This window comes from Sarcophilus harrisii, chromosome 1, assembly GCF_902635505.1.
Source record: "Sarcophilus harrisii chromosome 1, mSarHar1.11, whole genome shotgun sequence".
In the NCBI taxonomy this organism is placed as follows: Eukaryota; Metazoa; Chordata; class Mammalia; order Dasyuromorphia; family Dasyuridae; genus Sarcophilus; species Sarcophilus harrisii.
Window position 1 is genome coordinate 712303364 of NC_045426.1, and position 22659 is coordinate 712326022.

Here is a 22659-nt window from a genome sequence, read left to right on the forward strand (position 1 = left end):
GAGCCCCCGCGGAATCTTCCCGCAGAGAAGCCCTTCCCGAAGTGGGGTCCGCGGCCAAGGGGCGCCCCTGCGGAGCTCCCCCCCTCCCGCTCCCGGGAGAGCGCCCCGGGCTAAGTCCGCCCTCCGGCCGCCGGCGGGGCGCCCTCCCTGCCCCCGCCCCGGCGCCCCCCGCTCGTGCCGGGGCGGGAGAGGGGCCGGCCGGGACTCCGACCCCCCCCCACCCCGGCATCCCCGCAGCCCGGACCCCGGCATCCCCGCACGCGCGCCCGAGCCTCGCCCGGGCCGGCGCCGCGCCCCCGCCCCAGCCGGGAGAGAGTGTGGGGAAGGGGCTCGGGGGCTCACCGGGGGGGGGGGCGCCGGGGGCGAGCCTGGCAGAAGCGGGCTGAGCTGCCCTCCGGCTCGGGCTCCGCCGCTGCGCTGCCTCCTCCCAGGGCTGGCTCGGCTCCCTCCTGCCAGGCAGCAGCGGGGGAGGGGGAGGGGCGGGGAGGGGAGGAGGAGGTGCAGGGGAAGGACCGGAGGGGGCGGGGCGGGCGCTGCGGCACCTCCGAGCGGGGGAGGGGGCCGCGGAGCGGCGGACGCACGGACCGCTCCGCGGGCGCAGCCGGAGCCTCCGTCCCGAGCCCGCCGCCGTCCCGAGCGCCGCGCCGCTCACTTTCCTCTCCCGTAAAATGAAGGCACGGGACGGGGTGATGTCAAAGGCTCTCCCGCCGGCCGCCGAGCTCCCGGCCTTCGCCCCCCCCCCCCCCCCCCCCCCCCCCCCCCCCCCCCCCCCCCCCCCCCCCCCCCCCCCCCCCCCCCCCCCCCCCCCCCCCCCCCCCCCCCCCCCCCCCCCCCCCCGGCCCCGTCCCTTCCCCCACCCCGCGCACCCAAGTCCTCCCCTTTCCGCCCGCCTCCCCCAGGGCCCCCTTGCCCTTTCCCCCAGTTCCAGGGCGCGCCCCCTCCCCCCCCCAGTGTTCTCCCAGCCCCCTCCCCCCAACTTTGGCCGGCTCTTCCTTGCGCCGGGGGAGCCCCGGGTCCGCGCCAGCTCTGCTCCCTCTCAGTAAGCGGCCCTGCCCCCTTCCCCGCAGGACCCCCTGTTCCCCCCACAGGGGACCCGGCGCGAAGCGGAAGGATGCCCTGCTTGTGACCGCCGGGACGCTGGGCCTGCCTCTCCCGGGCTCACGGGAGGCCTTGCCTTTCCAGCCGGGATCTCACCATCTAGGGCAAGGTTCTCCCCCCACCCCGGCCTCAGTTTCCCCATCTGAAAAAGGAGGGGCTTGCGCAAGCTCCGCCCAAGGAACCGGACTTGAATACAGTCAGACGGGGAAATATACACACACATATAAAAATATAAACACATATCGCACACAAACCTCTCTCTCTTCAGTATCAGTGGGTTTCTTTGCAACCCCATGTGTTTTATGCATTTAAAAAGTGTCCAGGGGCAGCTCGGGGGCGCAGCGGAGAGAGCCCCAGCCCTGAAGTCCGGAGGACCTGAGTTCAAATCTAGCCTCAGACACTTAACACATCCTGGCTGTGTGACCCTGGGCAAGTCACTTAACCCCAATTGCCTCAGCAAAAAAATAAATAATTGATAGAAAAGGTCAGTGGGCTTCATCATAGAACCAGGCCAAGGGGTCCAGGTCCTGAAGAACCCCCAGCCATGGTTCTTGGGCAATGTCCCAGTCACTGCCCCCCCCCAGACCCAGGGAGCCTTCCATGCTCCCTGCCTCCTATCTACAAACCCTCCCCCCCAGCCCAGATGACTGCGCCACCTCAGGGCTCGGGGAATGACTGTGCCCTGGTGCCAGCCTTCTCTCACAAAGAAACTGCTCTTGGGTCAGAGGCCACAGCTGAGGCAGGAGCAGCCAGGGAGGCTTGGGCGCTCTAGGCCCCCCCCACAGGATCCGGGGCATTCTCACTGGCCTTTCCATTTCTCTCGGGCTTTATGGCTGACAAAGTCCTGCCCTTGTAACAGTCCTAGAGAGAAACTGAGGCCCAGCGAGGGAAAGGACTTGCCCAGGTTACTCTTCCTGGCAGCCCGGCTACCACTTGCGATCTCTGAAAGCTGAGGCTGGAATCCTGGGACGGATGGCCCTGCATGCCCCTCACTTGGGAAGTACAAAGGGAGGGCGCGGGGGCCAGTTCCACGGGAGATGAGACTGGGGGACAGTCTCAGGTGGCTTCCGACTCCCGGGACTCCTGGCTCCTGGATGCAGGCCAGTCAGGTCGAGCTCTTCTTTTCCAGGGCCCAGAGACGGGAAGAAAGCTGCCCGAGATCACACAGTCAATAAATGGCGCAGAGAGGCACTTTCTCTGGCTGTGAGGAAAAGCACTTGGAGTCGGGAGACGAGTTCAAATCCTGCCTCGGACACTTAGAGCAAACCACTTTATCTCTCAGCCTCAGTTTCCTTCTTAAAAAAATAAAATAGTATTTTTTAAAATACACACAAAGAGTTTTCAACGCTCACCTTTGCAAAACCTTGTGTCCCAAATTTTTCTCCCTGTTCTCCCCACTCTTTCCCCCCCAAGACAGCGAGCAATCCAATATAGGTTAAACATGCAGTTCTAAACACATCTCCATATTGGTCATGCGGTGCAAGAAAAATCAGATCAAAAGGGAGAGAAAACAAGCAAACAAACAAGAATAACCACAAAAGATGGAAATACTCCCTTTCATCCATAGTCAGTCTCCACAGTGTTCTGGATGTGGATGGCACTTTCCATTGAGTCTATTGGAGGGCACCAAGGTGGTGCAGTGGCTAGAGCACCAGCCCTGAAGTCAGGAGGACCTGAGTTCAAATCTGTCCTCAGGCACTTAACACTTCCTGGCTGTGTGACCCTGGGCAAGTCACTTAACAACAATTGTCTCAGGAAAAATATAAAAAACAAGTCTATTGGAATTGCCTGAAGTCCCCTCATTGTTGAGAAGAGCAGGGAATCCATCAGAACTAACTGATCACAGAATGATCTTGTTGTTACCACTACAATGTTCTCTTGGTTCTAGTCACTTCCTTCAGCTTCAGTTCTGTCAGTCTCTCCAGGCGTCTCTGAAATCACCGGATCCTTTCTTACAGAACAATAGTATTCCCTAACATTCCTATCCCATAACTTGCTCAGCCATTCCCCGACTGACTCGCATCCATTTCCAATTCGTTGCCACCCAAAAAGCCAGCCTCAGTTTCTTTTTTTTTTTATTTCATTTTTTATTGTAGCTTTTTATTTACAAAACATTTACATGGATAATTTTTCAGCACTGACTCAAAGCAAAACCTTCTGTTCCAATTTTTCTCCTCCTAACCCCCACTCCCTGCCCTAGATGGCAGGTTGACCAATACATGTTAAATGTGTTAAAGTATATGTTAAATACAACATACATATGTATACAGTTGTCTTGCTGCACAAGAAAAATCAGATTTAGAAAGAAGGTAAAAATAACCTGGGAAGAAAAACAAAAATGCAAACCAACAACAACAGAAAGAGAGGAAATGTTATGTTGTGAGCCACACTCATTTCCCAGAGTTCTTTCTCTGGGGGTAGCTGGTTCTGGTCATTACAGATCAATTGGAATTGAATTGGATCCTCTCATTGTTGAGGAGAGCCCCGTCCATCACAATCCATCCTCATACAGTATCGTTGTTGGAGGGTATAATGATCTCCTAGTTCTGCTCATTTCCCTCAGCATCAGTTCGTGTAAGTCTCTCCAGACCTTTCTGAAACCATCCTGTTGGTCATTTCTCACAGAACAATAATATTCCAGAACATTCATACACCACAATTTCTTCAGCCAGTCTCCAATTGATGGGCAAACACTCAAGTTCCAGTTTCTAGCCACTACAAAAAGGGCTGCCATGAACATCTTTGCACATGTGGGTCCCTTTCCCTCTTTTAGTATCTCTTTGGGGTATAAGCCCAGTAGTAACACTGCTGGATCAAAGGGTATGCACCATTTGATAAGTTTTTGAGCATAGCTCCAAATTGCTCTCCAGAATGGCTGGATGTGTTCACAACTCCACCAACAATGCATCAGTGTCCCTGTTTTCCCACATCCCCTCCAACATTCCGCATTATCTTTCCCTGTTATTCTAACCAATCTGACAGGTGTGTAGTGGGATCTCTGAGTTGTCTTAATTTGCATTTCTCTGATCAATAATGACCCGGAGCATCTTTTCACATGGCTAGAAATAGTTTCAATTTCTTCATCTGAGAATTGTCTGTTCATATCCTTTGACCATTTATCAGTTAGAGAATGGCTCGAATTCTTATAAATTAAAGTCAATTTCCCATATGTTTTGGAGATGAGCCTCAGTTTCTATATCTGCAAAAGACGTGTAATAACAACAGGGACCTCCCAGGGTTCTTGTAAAGGATCAGATAAATTCGCATTTATAAAGAGCTTTGCAAATATAAACCCTTAAATATGATCAGTTTTCCCAGACTTTCTCCCAGACTTTCCCAGAGTGTCTGAGGTGGGATTTGAACTCAGGATGAGGACGCTTCCTGATTCCAGGTGCTCCACTTTATCCACCTTGATGCCTAGCTGGGAATAATCATAGCTAGGATTTATTTAAGAGTTCATGACTTGCAAAGTCCATTATAAATGCTGATTCATTTCATCCTTCACAACAACCCTGGGAGGTCAGTGTTATTACATCCCTTTTACAGATAAAAAAAAAAAACAAAACTGAGGCTGATTTTTTGTCATGACAAAGGATTGGAGATTGAGCAGATGCCGCTCAGTTGCAGAATGGCTGGGGAAGTTATGATATACGTATGTAGCGGAATATTATTGTTTTATGAAAAACTATCAGCAGGATGATTTCAGAAAAGCCTGGAGAGACTGACAGGAACTGATGCTGAGGGAAGTGAGCAGAACCAAAAATTCTGGAACATGTGCACTGTCTGCCTCAGTTTGCTCATTTGTCAAATGAGATGGAGAAGAAAATGGCAAACCATTTCAGTGTCTCTGCCAAGGAAACCCAAATGGGCTCGTTGAGAGCTGGGCGAGATCGAACGCACAACAATCAAGTTATATTGATTACACTTCTTCCTTTGGTCTCAGCCCTAGGCCAACCACTGCTGCCCCAAGAAAAAGGAAGTTTTGGTGGCTCAGGGCCTGGGTCTCTGGGGAGCTCAGAGCCTGGATTTTTGGGGGACTCAGGGCTTGGGTCTTTAGGCAGCTTTAGGTCCCCCTTTGAGCCTCTGAGTCTTAGAAGCAAAAGCACAAACCCTCTGCTTTGGACTCAGCTTGGATCGCCTGCCAGGCCTTGCCTGTAAATACACTGGTAAACTGAATTAAATTGGAGGCAGAATGGAGAATGACCACATCCATAGAATGGGACCCAAAGGACCAGGTTTAAATGAAAAGATGAATACGTCATCGACTCAAGGTGTGAGATTGGACAAATCTTGTAGCTTCTTTAGCCGATTCCTGTTTCCTCCTTAGCAGACTGAGGAGTTGAGGCAGGAGGTTGGGCCCACCTAGTTCAGAAACTGATCCAAGGGTCCCCAGAGTGGATTAGAACAACGTAGGGCTGGGCTTAGAACCCAAAGAGATCTTAAAGAAGGGAAAGGAACCTGCATGTGCAAAAATGTTTGTGGCAGGTCTTTTTGTAGTGGCCAGAAACTGGAAACTGAGTGGCTGCCCATCCATTGGAGAATGGCTGAATAAATTGTGGTATTTCAATATTATGGAATATTATTGTTTGGTAAGAAATGACCAGCAGGATGAATACAGAAAGGCTTGGAGAGAATTACATGAACTGATGCTAAGTGAAATGAGCAGGACCAGGAGATCATTGTACATGGCAACAAGACTATAGGACTATCAATTCTGATGGACGTGGCCCTCTTCAACAATGAGATGAACCAAATCAGTTCCATTTGTTCAATAATGAATAGAACCAGCTACACCCAGAGAAAGAACTCTGGGAGATGACTAGGAACCACTATATAGAATTCCCAATCCCTCTATTCTTGTCTGCCCACATTTTGGATTTCCTTCACAGGCTAATGGTACACTATTTCAGAGTCCGATTCTTTCTTTCTGTACAGCAAGACAACTGTTGGGACGCGTATACTTATATTGTATTTAATTCATACTTTAACATATTTAACGTGTATTGGTCAACCTGCCATGAAGGGGGGTGGGGGGGAGGAGGGGAAAAATTGGAACAGAAGGTTTGGCAATTGTCAATGCTGAAAAATTACCCATGTATATAACTTGTAAATAAAAAGCTATAAAGAAAGAACAACGTAGGGTCTGAATCCAACTATCAGGGGAGCATTTAACAAAGGGTTTCCTGTGGAGCAGGTCTCAAGCTGAGCAGGGGGAACTCAGAGAAAAAGGCCAACCTGGCCCGAGCCACAAGGCCACTGGGAAAGGGAGAGATATGCCGGATAAACAGGGGCTCCAAGGTGACCTTTGACATAAAACTGTGCAAAGCTCTCTCGTGATGGGTCCTGCTGACAAACATACTTATCCACCGGCGGGGCATTTTAATGTCCTGTTTATCATATACTTGGAGCCCAATCTCAGGGTACACAGAGAACAGTAACAGGCCTTACACAGGACTAGGCAGGACGGATACAACCCACATTTTGAGAGGACAAAAGGGAAGGTAAAGATTTACACGCGAAAGGACCAATAGCAGACAGGAAATTGGACAGCAGGTAAATTAACAAACTGGTCAGCAAATAACAGCTAAAGCTGATTATCTCAAGCCCAAACTGACCAGAGAGCTCCAGGGTTATCTGAAATTGTCTCGGCTTCAGAATAAGATAGGACTAGTAAAGCTGAGCCCGAAAGTCTCCCCTTGCTAAGCTAAGCCCAATTTCTCTGTCTCAGCTAAATGCTGCAAGCTCCGGCCTGTGATGCGGACCCCCTGTTTCAATTTAAATTCATTATCTTCATTAAATGGAGGCAGTACTGAGATTCTCTACCGGGTCACAACGGAGGCAGATGGAGTTACGTGACTGGCTCAGGGTCAGATGGAACTCAGGAGGGTGAGTCTCATCCACTCTGACCACCGAGCCACCATCTCCTGCAGTCACCCATTACCAGCCACCTACTGGACTTGCCTACATGATAAACCTACAGAGATCCAGCAGATCCCAAGCTGCAGACCCCGGGATCCTGCCCATCGAAGCCCACTGGCCTCCAAACTCGCCTCTCTCTGCTCAGAACAGCACCTTCCTTCCAGCCACTCAGTCTGGCAGGGCTCGAGCCACCCTTAACACCTCTCAGACCTGAACCCTCTTCTCTCTCCTCCGGCCTCTGCTACAACACTTCAGTTCTCATCACTCCTTGCCTGGGTCATCGCAGGAACCTTCAAAGTTGTCTCCCTGCTTCCGCTCCCTTACAGTGTTTAATATTCCCAAAACCCCAATCTGATCTGACCATGTTCTTCCTGGACTCAACAACCTTCTATGGCTCCCTATTGCCTCTAGGATAAAACACAAAATCCCTTAGCCCATAATTTAAGGCTCCTTATTTCTAGTCATTTCCTGGTAGTCTGCCTTCCAGGGTAAACCAGCCGCAAGTAGCCCCCATCGTCTAATTTCCATGCCGGGAAGGCACTTCCTCCTCCCCTTTTCTGCTAACTTCCAAGCGGGCTCGGAGGATACATTTCCTAACCTGAGGAAATCCCTTCCTGTTACTTTGTTACTTTCTATTACTTTGTAACTCCGAAGATAAACTAACTCCTCGGGAATAGAAACTGTTTCATCGCCTGTTGCAACTGGGGCTGTGACTTAGGGATCAAGCCACTGGGGGCAGTACGTTTCCCGATTGTTTCCTGGACTAGGCCAGATTGTCATCCTCGGTTATCATAATCGCCTCACCTTTCGTCAGGTTTGAGAGGTTGCACTTCCTTCCCGAAGCCCTTCTCGGGGTCATCCCGCAGAGACCGTCGTCCCCTTTTACAGATGAGAAAACAAGATGCTTCAGATCTGCCCAAAGCCCCGGTCAGGACCGTAACCGGAGTGGGAGCTTTCTGCTACAGGATGGATTTACATAAAGTTTCATTTAAAAAAAAATCTTTAAAATGATGAGAACTAAGGGCAGCTAAAGGAATAGATTAGTTGATCAGTGGAATAGATTAGGTTCAAGGGATAAAACAGTCAACAAATATAGCAACCTAGTCTTTGACAAACCCAAAGATCCCAGCTTTTGGGATAAGAACTTACTGTTTGATAAAAATTGCTGGGAAAATTGGAAACTAATATGGCAGAAACTAGGCATTGATCCATACTTAACGCCGTACACCAAGATAAGGTCAAAATGGGTTCATGACCTAGGCATAAAGAATGAAATTATTAATAAATTAGAGGAACATAGGATAGTTTACCTCTCAGACCTGTGGAAGGGGAAGGTCTTTATGACCAAAGCAGAACTAGAGATCATTACTGATCACAAAATAGAAAATTTCGATTATACCAAACTGAAAAGTTTTTGTACAAACAAAACTAATGCAGACAAGATTAGAAGGGAAGCAATAAACTGGGAAAATATTTTTACAGTCAAAGGTTCTGATAAAGGCCTCATTTCCAAAATATATAGAGAATTAACTCTAATTTATAAAAAATCAAGCCATTCTCCAATTGAAAAATGGTCAAAGGATATGAACAGACAATTCTCAGATGAAGAAATTGAAACTATTTCTAGTCATATGAAAAGATGCTCCAAGTCATTATTAATCAGAGAAATGCAAATTAAGACAACTCTAAGATACCACTACACACCTGTCAGATTGGCTAAGATGACAGGAAAAAATAATGATGATTGTTGGAGGGGATGCGGGAAAACTGGGACATTGATGCATTGTTGGTGGAGTTGTGAACGAATCCAACCATTTTGGAGAGTAGTTTGGAACTATGCTCAAAAAGTTATCAAACTGTGCATACCCTTTGATCCAGCAGTGTTACTACTGGGATTATATCCCAAAGAGATTATAAAGAAGGGAAAGGGACCTGTATGTGCACGAATGTTTGTGGCAGCCCTTTTTGTAGTGGCTAGAAACTGGAAACTGAATGGATGTCCATCAGTTGGAGAATGGCTGAATAAATTGTGGTATATGAAAATTATGGAATATTACTGTTCTGTAAGAAATGACCAACAGGATGATTTCAGAAAGGCCTGGAGAGACTTACACGAACTGATGCTGAGTGAAATGAGCAGGACCAGGAGATCATTATATACTTCAACAACAATACTAGATGATGACCAGTTCTGATGGATCAGGCCATCCTCAGCAACGAGATCAACCAAATCATTTCTAATGGAGCAGTAATGAACTGAACTAGCTATGCCCAGACAAAGAACTCTGGGAGAGGACTAAAAACCATTACATTGAATTCCCAGTCCCTATATTTATGCCCACATGCATTTTTGATTTCCTTCACAAGCTAATTGTACAATATTTCAGTCTTTTTGTACAGCAAAATAACGTTTTGGTCATGTATACTTATTGTGTATCTAATTTATATTTTAATATATTTAACATCTACTGGTCATCCTGCCATCTAGGGGAGGGGGTGGGGGGGTAAGAGGTGAAAAATTGGAACAAGAGGTTTGGCAATTGTTAATGCTGTAAAGTTACCCATGCATATGTCCTGTAAATAAAAGGCTATTAAATAAATTTAAAAAAAAAAAAAAAAAGAGAGAGAGAGAACTAAGGGCAGCTAGGTGGCGCGGTAGATAGAGCACCAGCCTGAAGTCAGGGGGACCTGAGTTCAAATCTGTCCTCAGACATTTAGCACGTCCTAGCTGTGTGACCCTGGGCAAGTCACTTAACCCCAATTGCCTCAGCAAAATAGATAGACAGATAGAATAAAATAAAATAATGAGAACTGCCCAAAGGTGCAGCCGAAAGGAGCTATTTAAAGATAATGCAGACTCCCAGTTTCACAGATGACCCTTTTTTCCCCTATTTTTTTGTGTATGGAAATATTTATGTTTGTCGATATTTATCAGCCTCTTGATTTAAAAAAGGGCTTTCAAGATGATATCTGCAGGCTAGCAACTAAACACCCATTTCCCTACTGTGGCCCTATGGGAAGCGGGCAGAAGCTTGGGTGGGTCCTACCCCCCAAGCAGAAAGAGCTTTCAAATCAGGGGCTTGGGATGGGGGTATTAATGCATACAAGCACTTCAAGAAAGCAGGGCAGAAAACCCTACTGTTAAGGAGAGTGGGGAGCCAGGGGCCACTTTGCACAGTTGATGTTCCGGTTTCTGCCACAGCCAATGGACTCTTCCAGTGATTTGTCGGTAACTCTACAACGACCTCCGTTCTGGAGAAAAAAATAAGCCTGTTAGGTTCCACCTTCCCCGTTATCATTTCCTCTCTCACTTTCTGAAATGTGCTCAATCCACAAATAATAAATCAAGGCCTGATTTGTGGTGTTTGCTGATTTTCAGGGAGTGTCTGTCTGTTTTCCTTCTGGGCTGGGTCCCGCAGGCCCCGCTGTTCTCTGTGATCTGAGTGTAGGCTGATTTCCCTCTTGGAGGAGAAGGTACAGGGACTTCTGGAACGTGTTCTTACCCCATTGGGAGTTTTGGGAACACAATATTCTTTTTTTTTAAGATAAATATTTATTTATATTAATTTTCTGTTAAGTTGAAATCAGAGACAATTCACTTTTGCTTGTTTCTGAATTATAAATGATGAATAAGTACACAATAGATACATGTCTACTGCTAAAAAGTCATGTTCACTGCCTGTTATGATTTATAATTGGATTGCTTATTTTTCTTTTTTTTAATAGCTTTTTATTTACAAGTTATATGCATGGATAATTTTACAGCATTGACAATTACAAACCTTCTGTTCCAGTTTTTCCCCTCCTTCCCCCCACCCCTTCCCCCAGATAGCAGGTTGACCAATACATGTAAGTATGTTAAAGTATAAATTAAATACAATATAAGCATACATGTCCAAACCGTTATTTTGCTTTACAAAAAGAATCAGAGTTTGAAATAATGTACAATTAGCCTGTGAAAGAAATAAAAACTGCAGACGGACAAAAATAGAGGGATTGGGAATTCTATGTAGTGGTTCCTAGTCATCTCCCAGAGTTCTTTCGCTGGGTGTAGCTGGTTCAGTTTATTCCTGCTCCATTGGAAATGATTTGGTTCATCTCATTGCTGGAGATGGCCACATCCCTCAGAATTGATCCTCATATAGTATTGTTGTTGAAGTATACAATGATCTTCTGATCCTGCTCATTTCACTCAGCATCAGTTCCTATGAGTCTCTCCAGGCCTTTCTGAAATCATCCTGTTGGTCATTTCTTATAGAATAATAATATTCCATAATATTCATATACCACAATTATTCAGCCATTCTCCAACTGATGGGCATCCTCTCAGGTTCCAGTTTCTGGCCACACAAACAGGGCCGCCACAAATATTTTGGCACATGTGGGTCCCTTTCCCTCCTTTAGTATCTCTTTGGGGTATAAGCCCAGTAGTAGCACTGCTGGGTCAAAGGGGATGCACAGTCTGATAACTTTTTGAGCATAGGGAAACAAAACATTATTAAGGAGACAGACTTGAGACTTCAACGAAGGGGCAGAAGGGAACTGGGTTATAAGAGGGGAGGACTGATGTTCCTTAAGATGTTAGAGAGTTTGAGCCTTACACTGAGAAGGGCCAGCTTGGAAAATGGGGGAGGGTAAGGAAAGGGCAGAGGTGGGGAGATGGGGGGAATAACTAATGGTCAAAACAAATAGGAAGTTTTTCCTGAAAAGGAGAAAGAGGAAGATGAACTCATCTTCTCCTCCTCCCTTCCTCTTCCTTCCTTCTCCTCCTTTTTTTCTTCCTCTGCCTTCTTTTCTGCCCCATCCTCTTCTTCTTCCTCTTCCTCTTTCTCCTCCTCATCAGAATGACTGAGAGCCACAGAAACTCCGGGGTGAGAGATCATCCTGAAAAGATGTGAGGAAGAACAGAAGTCAGAGTTGCTGAGGAATTGTTTCCTGCTCTCTGGTATTATCTTTCAACCTGACGATAATAATAAGGAGCATTTGTAGAGCGCGTGAAGATTCTTGAAGCATTTTCCAAGTATCATCTCATTTGACTCTCACAATACAGCTGGGACTTAAGTGCTGTTATTATCCCCATTTTACAGATAAGGAAACTGAGACAGAGATGAAATGACTGGTCATCCAACTAGGAAGTGTTTGAGGCAGGATTGGAACTCCCCGGCCCCAAGTTCGACAGCACATCACATAGCTGCCTGATAAATGGGGCAGGATCCAAAAGAACAGAAATCCCCAGGAAAGCAAATCCAAGGAAAGCGCTGGTGTCGAGGAGCTACAAAGGAATGCCCAGAGTTTCGGCAATCACCAGAAGGAATGAGGCAGGGGGACAGATTTGACCTTGGAGGAATCACAGCCCTCGTGGGATGACTGATACTCCACTGGGCCACGGATCTTATTCAGGTGGAAAGTGGGGAGTAGAAGATAATACCACAGGTAATAAAGAGATACTTGCAGGAACATGGGAGGGGGACGGGTCAGTGAGAGCCCTGGGAGCACATGCACATGAAAGGGCCTCCAGAAGCACCTAAAGATGTCCAATGAAGGGACCGAGCTCAGGGTACAAGCAGCCACTCTACGAAGTGGGAAGAAAGGACCTTTAGGAGGGCCGGAGAGCTGAAAGCGAACGTGCACACCAAGCGTCCTCCTTTCCCTTGTGGCCATCAATGGGAAACGTGCTAGAAGCTCTGGACTAGGAAGAGACCTTGGGTCTTCATCCTCCTAATCGGCCTGAGGGATGAACTTGGGGATCGATGTTGGGTCGGTCTAGTCCCTCCTCCTCTAAGATAAGAAGCCTTGTGGGTGACTGTGACTTTGTGAGCCCTGAAAGATCCTTGCTCCAAGCCCTTAATCAGCCACCAGCTCAAAAACAAGCTATAAGCGGCTAGGGGCTCAATCTGGTAAGGAGCAACGCTCAATGCAGCATGGCAAGGGATGAATGTGCCAAGAGGAGGCAACCCATCGGGAGCAGGGAATCTGGTGGAATAAAGGCTTTGGGCCAACTGCTTTAGGTTTGAGCCCAGGCTCCTCAGGGCTTTAATGAGGCAAACAAGAGAAAGTGTAAATATCTGGTAGGAAATTGTATTTGTCCTTCTGTCCTCTCTATAGCTTCTCAATAAACATCCCTTCTGTAAAAGTTAATCAATGTACCAATCAGACTCCCAAAAAAATATTTTAATGACCTAGAAAAAATAACAACAAAGTTCATATGGAAAAACAAAAGGTCAAGAATTTCAAGGGAATTAATGAAAAAAAAATCAAATGATGGTGGCTTAGCCACCATTAGCTATACCAGATATAAAATTATATTATAGAGCAGCAGTTACCAAAACTATTTGGTATTGGCTAAGGAATAGATTAGTTGATCAGTGGAATAGATTAGGTTCAAGGGATAAAACAGTCAACAAATATAGCAACCTAGTCTTTGACAAACCCAAAGATCCCAGCTTTTGGGATAAGAACTTACTGTTTGATAAAAATTGCTGGGAAAATTGGAAACTAATATGGCAGAAACTAGGCATTGATCCATACTTAACACCGTACACCAAGATAAGGTCAAAATGGGTTCATGACCTAGGCATAAAGAATGAAATTATTAATAAATTAGAGGAACACAGGATAGTTTACCTCTCAGACGTGGAAGGGGAAGGTCTTTATGACCAAAGCAGAACTAGAGATCATTACTGATCACAAAATAGAAAATTTCGATTATACCAAACTGAAAAGTTTTTGTACAAACAAAACTAATGCAGACAAGATTAGAAGGGAAGCAATAAACTGGGAAAATATTTTTACAGTCAAAGGTTCTGATAAAGGCCTCATTTCCAAAATATATAGAGAATTAACTCTAATTTATAAAAAATCAAGCCATTCTCCAATTGAAAAATGGTCAAAGGATATGAACAGACAATTCTCAGATGAAGAAATTGAAACTATTTCTAGTCATATGAAAAGATGCTCCAAGTCATTATTAATCAGAGAAATGCAAATTAAGACAACTCTAAGATACCACTACACACCTGTCAGATTGGCTAAGATGACAGGAAAAAATAATGATGATTGTTGGAGGGGATGCGGGAAAACTGGGACATTGATGCATTGTTGGTGGAGTTGTGAACGAATCCAACCATTTTGGAGAGTAGTTTGGAACTATGCTCAAAAAGTTATCAAACTGTGCATACCCTTTGATCCAGCAGTGTTACTACTGGGATTATATCCCAAAGAGATTATAAAGAAGGGAAAGGGACCTGTATGTGCACGAATGTTTGTGGCAGCCCTTTTTGTAGTGACTAGAAACTGGAAACTGAATGGATGTCCATCAGTTGGAGAATGGCTGAATAAATTGTGGTATATGAAAATTATGGAATATTACTGTTCTGTAAGAAATGACCAACAGGATGATTTCAGAAAGGCCTGGAGAGACTTACACGAACTGATGCTGAGTGAAATGAGCAGGACCAGGAGATCATTATATACTTCTACAACAATACTAGATGATGACCAGTTCTGATGGATCAGGCCATCCTCAGCAACGAGATCAACCAAATCATTTCTAATGGAGCAGTAATGAACTGAACTAGCTATACCCAGAAAAAGAACTCTGGGAGATGACTAAAAAACCATTACATTGAATTCCCAATCCCTATAGTTATGCACACCTGCATTTTTGATTTCCTTCACAAGCTAATTGTACAATAATTCAGAGTCTGATTCTTTTTGTACAGGAAAATAATGTTTTGGTCATGTATACTTATTGTGTATCTAAGTTATATTTTAATATATTTTAACATCTACTGGTCATCCTGACATTTAGGGGAGGGGGTGGGGGGGTAAGAGGTGAAAAATTGGAACAAGAGGTTTGGCAGTTGTTAATGCTGTAAAGTTACCTATGTATATATCCTGTAAATAAAAGGCTAAAAGGCTATTAAATAAAAAAAAATTTAAAAAAAAAAAGTTAATCAATGATATTAAAGCGATAACTAACTGGCAAAGGTGAGATGGTATTGAAGAGAGAACTGGTACTTTATATTTGGGGAAAGTAGCAGAATGGGAGCTAAAGCATTAGAGAAAGTCCTATAAAGTCACCTACAGAGCCCTGGGGAAAAGCAGAGACAACCCAAGCTGGGAAGCAGATAGACCTGAGAATGGGAATCCCCAGAGTCTAACTAGTCTAATCAGGAAATCTAGGAACCAGAGGTGGAAAGCTATTGAGGTGAAGGTCAAAGGAAGAATAGACAGAAGGGATGTTGTCATGGAGTATATTACACCTGGACAGAAAGAAGAAATGGATGACAGATTTGGCAAACACATCATAAGCCTGACACAGAGCAAGAAAATGATATTGCAGTGATGGGGGACTTTTCCAGACTTATGCCAGATATCTCTCTCTCTCTCTCTTTGTCTCTCTGTCTCTCTTTTTTCCTCCTTCTTTTCCCCTTCTTTTCTTCTCCCATTCTTCCTGCCTATTTTTCCTCCTCTCCCTTCTCCTTTACTTCCCCTTCTTCTTTTCCTTCCCTCTCTTCCTTTCCCTCTCCCTCCTTCTCTATCCGGTAACAGCAGAGAATCTAACAACTTTGTGACATAATGAGTGAAAGAACCAATAAAGGGAAATCCTTTCACAAAGAGGAAGAAGTTAGTTGTTGGATTAAAAATGATAGAGGAGAGGAGAGGAAATCTGCATCTAATCCAACATGTACCACAGATTTCGGGAAAGGAGATTTCAAAGAACTCAGATGAAACATAGGTAGGAATCCATAGACATATGCTGCAGAAGATGGCATCCCAAATTGTGAAGAGAGAAAGGTAGCAATTCTAATGAGAAATGAGATTTATCTGAAGAAATCAGTGTGACTGTAGAGGACATATAGTTACCAATTTAGATTCCCCCCCCCAAAAAAACAAAACAAAACAAAAAAAACAAATCCACAAACAATAAATGCACAGAAGAAAGAAGCAAAGCCAGGGGAAAGAGAAAGAACAAGGACACAGCAGTCTTGTAAAAAGAATATCCAAATTGCTCCGAATTCAGGCCCTCAGTCAGTCTATAATGATTTATTGAGCACCATCTTTTTTAAGTAATAACTTTTTATTTTCAAAATATATGCAAAGATAGTTTTCAACATTCACTCTTGCAAAACCTTGTGTTTCAAATTTTTCTCCTTCCTTTCCTTACCTCCTCCTTTAGATAGCAAATAATCCAACATATATTAAACATGTGCAATTCTTTTAAATATATTTCCACATTTACATGCTGCACAAGAAAAATCAGATTAAAAAGGGAAAAAATGAGAGGAAAAAAAAACAAGCAAGCAAATGACAACAAAAAGAGTGAAAATCCTATGTTGTGATCCCCACTCACCCCCCACAATCTCTCTCTGGGAGCAGATGGCTCTCTCCATCACAAGACCATCGGAACTGGTCTGAATCACCTCATTGTCGCAAAGAGCCCCATCTGGCAGAATTGGTCGCCCCATATTCTTGTTGTTGCTGGAGCACCATCTTCTTAGTGAATATCATATTAGTTAATGTTACTGTTACTAACTAATCTTGTTAGAGAATATTGTGCTGGGGATACAAAGAAAAGCAAAAGATAGAAATCAAAAGCATTAGAGAGGAAAAAATCAGAAAACTCCCATCTAGAGAGGAGATGATATGCAGATAACAGAACAGAAGGGGGGGGGGCGGGAGACAGGTAGCAATAAAATACCTAAACATATTTTGTCAGAAAAATTAGGATTGAAGGAGGTCTGAGACCTTACTTAGGGTGAAGGCAATAGTAACTGCCAACTAAGAGAAGCCTGAGCTGCCCTGTGAGGATTTTGCTTCTGTTTTTCTCAGCTAAGAACCTTTGTCATTCTAGAAATGACCAAATAGAGACACCATCTATGAATTTGGGTCATCTGGGTGAACTGGGTCCTCAAGAACTGAAAGAGCCAACATGACTGAACCTTGGTCAGTGATACTGGAATAATCATGGAAAATGGGAGAGGTGCCAGAAGACTGGACAAGGACAGATGCTGTCCTGATTCTCAGAAAAGGCAAGAGAAGAGTTGGCAAATTATAGGCAGGGCAAGTTGACTTGGAGTCTTGGGGAGAACTGAGCATGTTTTATTAAAGAAATGTTTAATATGTAATGCCATATCCACAGTTAGCCAGGTCCAAATAGAGACATGACCTAAATATAAATTATCATGTCATTAAAAAAATATAAAGGAGCAGGACATGAGGTACTTTGCACAACCACAGATTATACCCACTGTCTGCCTGCTATGCTTTTCTGTGAAAATTGCTGAATACCTGGGCTTATATTCCAAAGAGATCTGAAAGGAGGGAAAGGGACCCACATGTGACAGCCCTTTTTGTAGTAGCCAGAAACTGGAAACTGAGTGGCTGCCCATCAGTGGGGGATGGCTGAATAAACTGTGCTATATGAATATTATGGAATATTATTGTTCTGTAAGAAATGAACCGCAGGATGATTTCAGAAAGTCCTGGAGAGACTGATAGGAACCGATGCTGAGGGAAATGAGCAGAACCAGGAGATTGTTGTACACGGCAACAACAAAATTATATGAAGATCAATTCTGATGGATGTGACTTTTGTCAACAGTGAGATCATTGATGCCAGTTTCAATGATCTTGTGATGAAGAGAGCCATCTCCACCCAGGGAGAGGACAGTGGGAAGTGAATGTGGAACACAACATAGTAATTTCATTCTTCTTCTTCTTGTTTGATTGCATTTTGTTTTCTTTCTCATTGTTTTTCTTTTTCATCTGGTTTTTCTTGTGCGGCATGATATTTATGAAAGTATAGAAGAACCGCACATGTTTAATATATATTGGATCACTTGCCTTTAGGGGAGGAGGTGTAAAAAATTAGAACACAAGGTTTTGTAAGGGTGGATGTTGAAAATTATCCATATACATATTTTGCAAATAAAAAGCTTTAATTAAAAACAAAAGAAAATTGCTGAATGCCATTAGAAGTTCCACAACCATGCTGATGCAGACCATATAAATTGATGTTCTCTAATCTCCTTTAGGAAGCTAGATGGCGCCATTATGGATAGAACATCAGGCCTAGAATAGGAAGACTTACTTCCCTGAGTTCAAATCTAGTGTCAGACTTGCTAGCTCTGTGCCTCTGAGCAAGTCAGTTAGCTCTATTTGTCCAGTTTCCTTTTCTGCAAAATGGGCTGGAGAAAAAAATGGCAAAACACTGCAGTATCTTTGTGAAGAAAAGTCCAAATGGGGACGTGGAGAGGTGAACACAGCTAAATTACAAATCTCTGTTGGGCTCTCATTCACTAATTCACTCAGTCAACAAGGATCTATTTTTTTTTTATTTATAAAGCTTTTAATTTTCTTTTTTTAACATTGTGTTTTTTATTATAGCTTTTTATTTACAAGTTATATACACGGGTAATTTTTCAGCATTGACAATGGCAAGACCTTTTGTTCCAACTTTTCCCCTCCCCCTCTTCCCCCAGATGGCAGGTTGATCAATCAATACATGTTAAATATGTTAAAATATAAGTTAAATACAATATATGTATATATGAACAAGGACCTATTTAAAAACACCTAATATGTTCCTAAGCTAATGTTCCACAAGCTTTAGCATGGTGGGTCCTCAATGGGGCAGCTAGCTTTTGTTTCCCTCAGGGTTCTAGGCACAATCCTAAGAAGGAGACTTAGAATTCTAATACTATCATTCATGAGCCCCATCAGGATTTAATGCAATATTTCTGCAATTTCTGCAATATATTTCTGCAATATCAACTAATTAATTAACTAGAGAAGATATAGGGAAGACCAAATGGCAACTTCCTGTTCAAACAAGAAGCATATTCTTCACGATCAGCAGGAAGATTTTAGAGAGGCCTTGGAGAGACCTACATGAACCGATGCTGAGTGAAATGAGCAGAACCAGGAGATCAGTGTGCACGACAACAACAAGACTATACAACAGACGTGGCTTTTTTGTACAATGAGATGATTGAAGCCAGTTCCAATGATCTTGTGATGAAGACCGCCATTTGCAACCAAAAGAGGACTGTGGGAACTGAAGATGGATCCCAACATAGCATTTTCACTCTTTTTGTCGTTGTTCATTTGCATTTTGTTTTCTTATTCATTTTCTTTCCTTTTTGATCTGCTCTTTCTTGTGCAGCAAGATAACTGTACAACTATGCTTACAGATGTTGGATTTAACATATATTTTAACTTGTATAACATATATTGGATTACCTGCCATCTAGGAGAGGGGGTGGGGGAAAGGAGGGGAAAAGTTGGAACATAAGGCTATGTGAGGATCAATGTTGAAAAATTATCCGTGTATATATTTTGAAAATAAAAAGTTTTAATAAAAAAGAACCATGTTCTTCACTTCATTTGATCTCTTAGAAGACTGAGCTCACACCTCCCCACTGCACTGAACACTCTTCCGATGGTGGGAATAGCCTGCAAACATAAAGGTACTGAAGCCCGATCAAAGGGAACATATATTACCAGAGAGAACTTCCTGAGCCTGAGAGTCCTTTTCCCGCTTCTTTCTGCACCAGTTCAGCGTTTGTAGATGGATAAGTTGCTTCCTTGCCCATCTGAGCTGGCTTCCTGGTGGATTGGGACAAGCAGGCTGCTGCATTGTCCTTCCTAAACCAGAGGAGCTACACACTCTGTTACTGAATCGAGGTGGCTCTTTGCCCCCTTGAAAGGTGCCAAGTTCATAACCTGGTCTGTGGCGTCTCCAGATCCTCCCTTACCTGAGACGGAGAACGAAGGAGACAAGATTTAAGATACCATGAGTTCATGGAAAAGTAGCGGCCACATGGGGTTAGAGCTCCCCCTTCTGGCAGATCAAAGCAATCCTCTTCACTCAAAAGTCATCCAAGAGCTCATTCTGCTTGAGCCTTGATACCTGCATTGGCTTCCATCTTAGCAAAGAAAGTAAACAGAATCCTCTGCGTCCTGTGAAGTGAGGGGAAGGGTCCCTCATCATCCGCGGGTGACGACTGCATGGGTGGATTGAAACTAAGCAGGGCAGACCCAGCAGTGCTACTACTGGGCTTATACCCCAAGGAGATACTAAAGAAGGGAAAGGGACCTGTGTGTGCCAGAAAGTTTGTGGCAGCCCTGTTTGTAGTGGCTAGAAGCTGGAAACTGAGTGGATGCCCATCAATTGGAGAATGGTTGGGTAAACTGTGGTGTATGAATGTTATGGAATATTATTGTTCTGTAAGAATGACCAGCAGGAGGAATACAGAGAGGCTTGGAGAGACTTACAGGAACTGATGCTGAGTGAAATGAGCAGAACCACGAGATCATTATATACGTCAACACCGATACTGTATGAGGATGTATTCTGATGGAAGTGGATTTCTTTGACAAAGAGAAGATCTAACTCAGTTTCAATTGATCAATGCTGGACAGAAGCAGCTACACCCAAAGAAAAAACACTGGGAAATGAATGTAAACTGTTTACATTTTGTTTTTCTTCCCCGGTAATTTTTACCTTTTGAATCCAATTCTCCCTGTGCAACAAGAGAACTGTTCGGTTCTGCACACGTATATTGTATCTAGGATATACTGCGACATATTCAGCATATATAGGACTGCTTGCCATTTGGGGGAGGGGGTGAAGGGAGGGAGGGGAAAATCGGAACAGAAGTGAGTGCAAGGGATAATGTTGTAAAAAAAAAAAAAAAACTACCCTGGCATGGGTTTTGTCAATAAAAAGTTATTATAATAAATTTTTAAAAAGAGAAGAAAAAAAAAACTAAGCAGGGCAGATGGTGCCCTGGGGCCCCCACTGGCCTGCCTCCCCCTGATACAGAACACAGGCAAGAAGGGACCGTTTGTGGAAGAGTGTGTGCTGGGGTGGGGGAAGAAGGGGCTCAGGAAAGGCTTCCGGAGAAGATGTCACTGAATCCTGATGGAAAGAATTCTGCATGTGTAGCTAGAAGACAGACAGGTACATAGAGAGAAAGATAGAAGGATGGATGGATAGATAGACAGATAGGTAGATAGAAAGACAAACAGATGATTAGAAAGACAATAGATAGAAAGATAGCTAGATAGATAGGAAGTAAATAGATAGGTATATGGATAGCTAAGTAGACAGACAGGTAGATAAAGAGATAGAAGGATGGATGGTTGGATGGATGAATGAGAGAGAGAGAGAGAGAGAAAGACAAACAGATGGTTAGAAAATGGCTAGATAGACAGATGGACATGGATAGATAGATAGATAGATAGATGAATGGAGGATGGATAAATAGATGGATAGATAAAAAGAGATAGATAGATAGATGAATGAATATATAGATGGATGGATACATGGATAGGTAAATGGATAGATAGAAATAGATAGATAGATGGATAGATGGATAGATGGATGAATGGATGGATATATAGATAAAGATAGGTAGATAGACAATCAAGTAGATAGATAGTAGATAGATGGATGCACAGATGAATAGGCAGATATATAGAAGGGATAGGTAGACAGGTAGACATACACACATAGATAGATAGATACAGGTAGATAGAATCACATACAGATAGGTAGATAGATAAATGGAGTAGACAGAGGTATAGATGTTTGGATAGATATAGACAGATATGTAGGTAGGCAGGTTGGTAGATGGGTAAATAGATGATAAATAGATAGAGACAGATGTGGATGGACGGGTGGACGAACAGATGATAGAAGGATATAGATGGATGGATGGATGGATGGATGGACACACGGGTTTAGGAATACACACTTCCATATGTATTTCTGTGTGAGTGCGTTAGGAAGGTAATGTAACTCTAAGTACCATTTAAAACTGGAATGTTTTTGCAATCTCAGAAAGTGGCTTGAGAGGCAAAAACTGAGGGGAGGGGCCCTTGGGGAGAATTCATCAGCTATAAAAGACTTAAGAGCAGAAGGCCATAAAGTTGTTAACGCCTAGGCTCCAACAGCTAAAAGCCTGCTCCCAAACTTAATCACTGTCTTTAGCCACTCATCCCAGCTCCTTCAGTGACAAAATGAGCCCTCGGGGAGCCAGACCAACACTAGGGGGAGGGGGGAGGAGGCGAGGTGGACATAGAAAGAAAGAAGCGAGAACCTTGGGGGCTCTGCTGGGGTGGGGAAGAGCCCAAGGGCTGGTCAGGGATGGGAGGTCATCTCATCACAGAGAGCAGTCCCCCATCTCCCACAACAGGTACCTTGGAAGGACTCCAGGAGAGATAAAATCCCTGCCCTCAATGAGGGGCACCTGAGGGGCCGAGGTACCTCCTGACACTCTGGGTCCTGAGAATATTAAAGCACAGAGGTAGTGAGGGAACCAAGGACGCCTAAAGGGAGGGCAGAACCCCGAGCCCTGGGGCTCCAGTGGGAAGACATGGCTAAAGCCACCGCCTCAGCTCTCCATCTGCTGGCTCCAGTCCACCTCCCACTCAGCTGTCAGTGACCTTCATTTAACTCTGGGCTCCTAGAGTATCTGTTCTCATCCTTCTATCCCTTAGGACAGCTCCTGGCCACATCACACACGGAGAACGGGGCCTGGAGTCAGGAAGATTCATCTCCCTTAGTTCAAATCTGTTCTCAAACACTTTCCTAGCTATATGATTCTCACCAAGTCACTTCAACCTGCTTGC

General features: G+C 44.4%; 1 protein-coding gene across 1 annotated transcript in view; it reads right to left on the reverse strand.

The window, feature by feature from the left end:
- The window catches only part of AIFM3 (apoptosis inducing factor mitochondria associated 3), a 38789-nt gene extending 38300 nt beyond the window's left edge, over positions 1 to 489 (reverse strand). Inside the window, exon 1 of the mRNA XM_031949033.1 lies at positions 343 to 489. The gene's annotated coding sequence lies outside the window, so the exon portion shown is untranslated. The remainder of the gene's footprint in view (positions 1 to 342) is intronic.
- Between the last annotated feature and the right edge of the window lie 22170 nt (positions 490 to 22659).